General features: G+C 40.3%; 1 pseudogene; it reads left to right on the top strand.

Annotated features, from left to right (window-relative positions):
• Positions 1 to 1,237: 1,237 nt before the first annotated feature.
• LOC112813064 (small ribosomal subunit protein uS5m pseudogene) lies at positions 1,238 to 3,942 on the top strand (annotated as a pseudogene).
• Positions 3,943 to 8,560: the final 4,618 nt, after the last annotated feature.

Below are 8,560 nucleotides of genomic sequence, written 5' to 3'. Positions count from 1 at the left end.
GTTAGCTGGGAAGGACAGAGCAAAGGGAGCCTTTAGGCAGATACCAGTCTTCCAATACCATTCTGATGCTTCCTACTGTAGTAACTGTAGAGCCCCAAGTTTGAAAGATATTTCTTCCTTCTGAGTACACTGCGACTTCTATTTCTACTTAACTTCCATATGACTAATAAATAGTAAAAGCCAATCATTTTCAACAAACCCTTTCTTCCAGATCTACCCTTGCTTCCTCTCCCTGCTTCTTCACACCTTAGAGTTCTTTCTTCTTTGCATCTCTTTATTCCACTCTTTCTGCTCATTATTTTTTTTTCTAATCTTCCTTTCCCCACCTCTTCGATGTTCTTCATCCCCTCCTACCTTAGCCTCCTTCCTTCTCTCTTCCTTCCAACCACCATAATGATTCTCTGAAACTGCTGATATTTGGATTCAAAATTGGGTTTTTTTTAAAGATTTTATTTATTTATTTGAGAGAGAGAGAGAGAGCAAGAGCAGTGGGGAGCAGGGAGCCCAATGAGGTGGGGGAGTAGAGGGAGTGGATCCCAGGACCCCAGGATCATGACCTGTGCTGAAGGCAGACACTTAACCAACCGAGCAACCTAAGTGCCCCATAAAGTTTTTGAATATAGTAAAACCTCTGTGGTTCATTATAACTGGGGAAAAAAAAAAGGTCATGTAACTTAATGGAAATTTTGAGGAAGAAAACTCTTCTTAAAGAAACTAGGTTTCAAAACATTCCAGGACAAAGCAATTAAATCACTGTCATGGGAAGGCAAGCTGTGAAAGCACTTTAACTGATAACATATTTATAATTAGTGTATCCATTGTCTGAATGCAAATGTTTCAGCTGAAGGCCTTCACTCTCAATCAGCATAACATTTCCCTTGTTTAATCTATTAATTTACTTAGCAACCCCTTTTTCATAGATGCAGGTTAAACAAGGATTCTGACTAACAAAACTTTATGTCCCAGCAGATGGCCCACAGAAACAGCCTTGCTAGCCTAATCAAAACAAATTTTGCACAACAAACACTTGCTCTGTTGACTGGCTTTGTGACAATCACACTCTATGTCAGAGTCATTCTCAATAAAGGAAAAAAATTTAATTGGTAGTATTTGCTGTTTGCATTGTAAGCAGGCAGGGCTGGCCTTACATCTAAATATGAAAATAGCCTGTCAGCTAGGTCCCGCTCACTCTTTTTCTTATCCTTCTCCCTTCTACCCTACTTGGGCCCCTTATCCCATGGGCAAGTGGTCTATTTCCCTGCCTTCCATGGAAGTGCCTCCTCCTTCCAAGGATTAGTCCCCATCCCCTGGAAAATTCATCCATTAATAAAGCTATTAAAAGGAAAACTATTGCATATCCAGAATCCTTTTATTATTTTACCTATCAATCAGGCTGTCTGTAAAATTTAGCTTACTTTAAAAAAAAGTCTGCTGAATTTTTAAAGAATTTTATATCCTGAGGCACACTCAAGGCTCCACCGTGCCGACGGGTCACATATGGTCCAGGCAGCTTTACCTAAACACCTTTCCAACAGCTTCCATTTGGGCATTGAAGACTGTTCTCAGCAACGGCCCTTTGTCGTCTCTGGGAACCAGAGACAACCATCATTTCACCAGCTTGACCCGTGCACTACAGACACAATACTGTATTTCTTCTCCCAGTAATTTGATGGGCCAACAGTTTCTTCACTAAACTGACAGCAGATGAGCTTTGGAAAGGCACTTTAACAGAGACTGGAGCAGGAGCAAGAAGAAGAAGAGGCATAAGAACTAAGAAAAGGAGAAAAAAAAAGGATTTGAACAGGGGTCAGATCATTGGTAAAGGGCGTCATGGTTTCCTATGGCCTGATCTGAATGTCCCTCTTATGAGACAGGGAGCTGTGCAGACCATTGCCGAAAGAAGCAAGGAAGAGCAGGAGAAGGCAGAGGCTGATCTGGTCCAGCCAAGGGAAGAGTGGGCCCGGAAGAGGAAGAGGAAGGTTAAACGGGAGTTGAGGATGGAGTAGAAACTTACAGGGAGGCGTCAGTCTTGGCCCCCTGACCCTGGGCCCAATGGAGAAACACATGATGATTTTGATACCAGGATACTTGAGGTAAGAAATGTTGTAAATAAGACAGCAGAAGAGGGAAGAAAGAAATCAGTCCATGTCCTGGTCGCTGTGGGGAATGGCAGAGGAGGTGCCCCTGATCGGATGGATGTTTTCAGAAGAATGAAGAACAGAGCAGTTCACTATTTGCATTATGTAGAACGATACGAAGACCACTCGATACTCCACGATATTTCTTTAAGATTTAAAAGGACCCATATCAAAATGAAGAAACAACCCAGAGGCTATGGCCTCTGCTGCCATCGGGCCATCATCACCATCCACCAGCTCACTGGCATCAAAGACATGTATGCCAAGGTCTCTGGGTCAATCAACATGCTCAACCTCACACGGGGCCTCTTCCATGGGCTCTCCCACCAGGAAACCCATCAACAACTGGCTGCTAAGAAGAGTCTCTGTGTTGTAGAATTCTGGGAGGAATGTGACCATCATAGTGGCCTCCCCGCAGGGAGCCTTGAGAAAGGATCCAGAGCCAGAAGATGAGGTTCCAGACATCAAACTGGACAGGGAAGAAGTGCGGGCTGCACAGGGAATGAAGCACTCAGTGTGGTCGAGTTTAAAGAGAACTGCCACCTGCGCTTTCCCTCTGGCCTTGTACAGCTGCAGTACTGTCCAGCACCTAGAGAAGACTCAACCCCTCATATTTTGGAATGTCACTTTCTTTTTAAAGGTAAGGACAACCTTTTTTATTTACAAATAATAAACAACTATAGCTTTAAAAAAAAAGAATTCTATATCCTCTTCTGAATCAAAGAAATATAGCTTTGAATTTGATTAACATGAGGTCTCAAAGAACTTGCACTGTCAATACCCCTTTCTATGAAATCTACTCTTTACCCACAACCCAGCCTGGACCCCCTTTTCAGAGAGCGCAATACCCACAGCTTCTGGTGAGAGGCTTTCTTTAGCGCTGTTGACTCGTACATAGCCCATAGACTCCCTTGGTCACTGTAGACTGGGCCAGGACCTTACCCAAAATGAGCCAGTCAATTCTCTTTCCAGAGAAACTGAAAAGAAAATTGAGAGATTCCAGTTACCTGGAATCTAAGGGCCTATCTGTACACCTAAAGGCCGAGAGAGGATCTGTTTTGGCATGATGATGACATGCCCTCACTGCAAACTGGCCTAAAATAAGCTGACCATTTATAACTATTAGGTTCTTTCACTGAAGGCAGAGGCAACAATATTTTAGCCTCAGGACTGAGCTAAACTTCTCACCACAGTTGGACAACAGAACCCAGGTACAGAGCCAAACTGAGTCCTAAGACAAGAAATGACCTTCCAGAAATATAATCTTATACTTGCTCATATAAGGAAGAGTTGCATACACAATATTTCTAGTCAATCCCTTTATCTTGAACATCACACAGTTCACTAATCCAAAGTCATTTCTAATGCCCTTTTTGCTAATTTTAAAACTGTCTAGAGCTAAGCTCAGGTAAATGTGTTTGCAACTTATAGGAGCTGTCTTTTGAGTATGGATTTCTGGTTAAGTTCTTTCAAATGCTGACTAGTGTATGTTGCCAATTTCCTGGGAGGAGTGTCTAGTTGAGTACTTCAAACTTCAATTACTGGCCCCTTGAGTAAATATCAACTATGCATATATAGATGTATATATACACATATATGCATACATACATGCATGTGTGCATCTATATAGATATGTGTATGTGTAGATACAGATATAGCTAGACATACACATGTCCTATCTTCACTGAAGTGTTTTGAAATAGATATAGACACTGTAACAGTCGTGTGTTAGCAGAGCCTAAGTACCCAGTCTGCAGAGAGGAAGATGAAACTGATGTCAACAGGGAACAGAGGGAATACCTGAAGACTCTGGGGGAGAATTCTTAAGACTGCTATCTTCGGGGGCACCTGGGTGGCTCAGTCGTTAAGTGTCTGCCGTCGGCTCAGGTCGTGATCCCAGGGTCCTGGGATCAAGCCCCACATCGGGCTTCCTGCTCAGCGGGAGGCCTGCTTCCCCCTCTCCCACTCCCCCTGCTTGTGTTCCCTCTCTCGCTGTGTCTCTCTCTGTCAAATAAATAAATAAAATCTTAATTAAAAAAAAAACTGCTATCTTCATTTTCAGCAATTTCTCTCTCTCTGGTTTCAATCCTTTGTGAGACCTACCTGTACTTCCTACCTTGGGCTTATATAAGATATCCCTATATCATCATATTAAGTTTCCCCTCTTCCACACACTAATTTGAGTATATTCTGTTACTACCAAACAATCCTAGACTAAGAAATTAATACTATTCTTACAGAGTTAATATAATTACAAACAAAAATTTGATATGTTAGTTAGCTTCCCAGCCTCATTATAAGTAAAGGTATAATTTCCATTAGGCCTATTAAAATACTAAAGTAGCTCAAGGACTGTATTTGCCATATTCACAGACTCCTTCCCCCAGTTGAGAACCACTAAGCAGCGGTGTGAATGTTCAAGTAATTTTCTCCAAACACATCTAAGCATATGTGTATTTTAAAAGAGGATACTTTTTAAACTCAACCAACCCTGGCTGAGTACTTGATATATTCAAAGAACCATCTTAAGTGCTAGAGGACATTTAAAGGTAGAAGACATCTTCTTAACCACAGGGTTAGGGTTCTATTAGCATTCTAATGAAGAGAATGAAGGGATAGGAAAGCACACAAATGACTACAATAAAAGGTCAATAAAGGTAGTAAATGCCATGGAAAGTATAAATTCTGAAGGGATCTGAAGGCAAAGGATAGTTTACTAAGCTCAGTAAGAGTCCAGGGTAGATACTGAAAGTCTGGTGTGGTCTGCATAGGCAGAGATGTAAGAAAGAGGAGGGAAGGCCTACCGGGCAAGAGAAATTGCAGGGAAGTACAGAGCCTGCAAGTTAGAGGACTCGTTCTAGAAAGTGTGCTTCTGCTGTGGTAGAAAATGCGTGAAGACATGATGTGCAAGAAAGACTGGAAAGGTAGGTTTGGACAGATTGAAGGCCCTGAGTCACACACCAAAGTTCTAAATACTTTGTTCTATTGTCAGTGAGGGGAAAGAGAGAGGGAATCAGAGTAAAGTGGCATGATAAATTTTGTATTTGAAATAGTACCTCTAGTGAGAGAATGTAAAAAGCATAGAAGACAGGAAATAGAGCTGGGAAGCCAGTTAGGAAGCTGTTTAAGTCCTCCAGGTAAGAGTTAATGAGATGCTACTCTAGGGCAGTTGCAGTGAGACTAGAAATTAAGGATAAAACTGATAATTACTGTAAAGGTAGAGTTGACAGGATAAGATGATGAATAACATAGGAAAGCTTGAAGGTCTACAAAAAATGACTTAAAAGCTTCTTAACCATGAAGATTTGGCTTGCTCTTCTTTAAAAAGGAGTTGTGGGGCACATGGCTGGCTCAGTCAGTTGAGCATCCAACTCTTGGTTTAGACTCAGGTCATGATCTCAGGGTCGTGGGACTGAGCATCCCATCGGGTTCAGTGCTCAGGGGGAAGTCTGCTTCTCTCCTGCTCCCTCTGCCCCACCCCTCTCCCCGCTCGCTTTCTCTCTCTCTCAAAATAAATAAATAAATCTTTAAAATAAATAAGTAAATATTTAAATAAATAAAATAAAATAAAAAGATGTTATTTTCTCCACAATATTTTGTGAGAATGAAGGGTACAATGCATGTAAAGGGAACACCTAACAAAACGGGATTTATAAAGACCAGAAAGAAAAAAATTTTCTAAAAGCAAGCTAGGGAGTTATTTTTTATAGGAAGTAACATAGAGCCACAGCCTTTGATTGCATGGAGAAGACTCTTCTAAGTAAGACCAACCCTAAGTCAGAGCCACACCTGGCATTGAGTTCCCCACAAATTTCAGTACATAGTTATAGTGGGTTCAGAGACATGTCAAAAGACTAAGATTACTACTCATTATTAACATCAAATAACAAAAGGTTTACTGGCAATAAAAAAAGGGAAACCAACAGTGAGAAGCAGGAAGTTAACTAAAAAGAACATCAAAGTAGCTGACTTGGCAGATCAAGTACTAAGAAACAAGTCCATGTCAGCCATAAGAAGACTGCGAGATGGAGTGATGTTCAAACCCACCAATGGTGCAGTTCTAAAATTAATTCCATAATAACTAGGGAGTAACATCTAATATGGCTGGTTAGTGAGCAGCTCAGTGAAAATCTTGGCCAAGGGTGAACTTTTTTAGAGCTACTCTTAACAAATTCCATGAGAACATTAAACCCTAATGACCTCCTAAGTCATTTAATGTATGTAATACATTGATGTCTCTCTTTTGTATCTAAAAGGTTATTTGTTAACATACCATCTTTAGAAGAATTGAGAATAATCCCCCATATCATTCCTTTCTTACTCTGTGGCTTAGAAGTGGAAATCCAATGACATGGCCAAATGTCAAAACCTTCTATTTGCACTGTATCATACTGCAACCAGAGCTGACCAAGGTATTAAGCAGATTTGCTGACCTAGGAATGCATTGCATAGAAAACACAAGGAAAATGAAGGGAATAAACCTCCTGAAGATCCTCCTTTATACCAGTCTATGCAAGAGCCAGAGCTATGGCAACCCTATTGATAAAATTGTGTAATTAAAGTCTGAACTTTGAAACACTGGCGAGGTATAGACAGAAGCAGGCAAAGGGAAATGGTCATTCAGACAGGGCTGGCATGTGATCCAAACTTGTGAAGGACACTGCAGGGGATCCAGGAGCAGAGTAACTCCCAATAAGAGAGGACTCCCAGTAAGACAAGGACAAAGATGATTCCTGGAGCTGTTCCTACATCACAGTTCTGCCAACCCCTTGTTCAGGGGAGATTAAATGTTTCCATGTTTAAGTTAACTCTTTAATATGATGTATTTCTAATGTGAGTTCTGTCAATTTATTTAAAAATCTCTGTTAAGAAGCACCCCCTTTCTGACTAGGGCTAGTCAGATATTGTCAAGATGGATATTTGAACCAGATGTATCCTAATTAACATTTGTAGTTAAAATTCTGTGGTCCTGGGTAAGCAAATTAAGCAACTCCCACATGGAATTCCTCTTATGGGTTCTAGCTAGTTTTGCAGTAAGCTTCTTGCCAAAAGCATTTCCACTGCAAGATTTTCATGCAAACATTTTCTTTGCATAACTAATTGGCTGTAAGACTATTTTACCATTAAAATAAATAACTGGTTGACAGATTGGTTTGACAGTCTGTTAGTTTCAACAACTGGTTGACAGTTTGGTTTCATTTCTCCACTGAAGCAATGCTCTCATTTTTATATTATATAAATATAATTATATATTAGCCCTCATAATAGTCTATACAGTGATGCAGAGTTTTGAACCCACATTTCACATAGAACCTTGGAACATCTATCAAAGGACATATGACAATATACCAAGAACACACACCAGCATAGAAGGTTTTCACAACACAATACAAAGTTCAGTTACAAATATGTATCGTAGTATTTGGAAACTGATACCACTCTTAATGAAGGAAGAAGTTTTAGTAAAAAGAAAAAAAAAACGACAGAAAAGTGTGATGCCAAACAAGGAAACAAACCAACAAGCAAAAAAAAGGGGGGGGGCGCCTAGGTAGGTAGCTCTGTCGGTCTGCCTTTGGCTCAAGTCATGACCCCAGACTCCTGGGATCCAGCCCAGGACAGGCTCCCTGCTCAATGGGGAGCCTGCTTCTCCCTCTCCCTCTGCCCCTCCCCTGCCACTCATGCACGCGTTCATGCACACACTCTCTCTCTTTCATAAGTAAATAAAATCTTTTTTTAAAAAAAGTATAATATTATGAACAAAAAACCTTGAAGACAAGTGCTTTGGTACAGTCCACAAATTAAAATCAGTTATTTGCACAGTATTGCCATGAATCTACACACATTTTGAATGCATTCAATTTTTTATTTCTCAATAAAGCCTTTTTCATTTTGTTGCTCATTTTTCATGTTATTTAATATAGTCTTTTTTAATGAATGTCCCTCTTTTATTTTTCATGATTTTATCTTTTACAGTAAAATTGCCTTATGGCAATTAGTTATGCCATGAAAACACCTGCAACAAAGATGCTTACGGTGGAAACACCAGACACGCTTCTGGTGTGCTACACTTCACAAAAGGCACCTGCTACAATCCTTTGTGTAGTTTAGATGCCCAAGTTCTGTCTTACTCTCTTTATTAACTTTAAGACTCTTCCATAATTTTATTCTCCACTGCAGCCAATCCTATAAAGTACTTCATTCACTCAACAAATATTTTTTGAGCCCCTCCAGGGAACTAGTATGCATTTTAAAGGTTTACTTCCCACTCTACCACCAACTCAGCACAACTAGTCTCTAAAAGGCAAAACTGCATATCCATTTTCCCTTTAAATCTAGCACCTGTGTATTTTCTGCCAAGATGTTTGATTTTCCTTCCTTTGTGCTCAGTGAATTGTGCTTCAAAAGAAAAGCAATCAAATGCA

The sequence above is a fragment of the Callorhinus ursinus genome, unplaced genomic scaffold (assembly GCF_003265705.2).
Source record: "Callorhinus ursinus isolate GAN/ISIS: 27379988/994484 unplaced genomic scaffold, GSC_fseal_2.0 scaffold151, whole genome shotgun sequence".
In the NCBI taxonomy this organism is placed as follows: domain Eukaryota; kingdom Metazoa; phylum Chordata; class Mammalia; order Carnivora; family Otariidae; genus Callorhinus; species Callorhinus ursinus.
The sequence above is the reverse complement of the archived record's forward strand: the minus strand, read 5'-3'. Positions and strand labels throughout refer to the sequence as shown.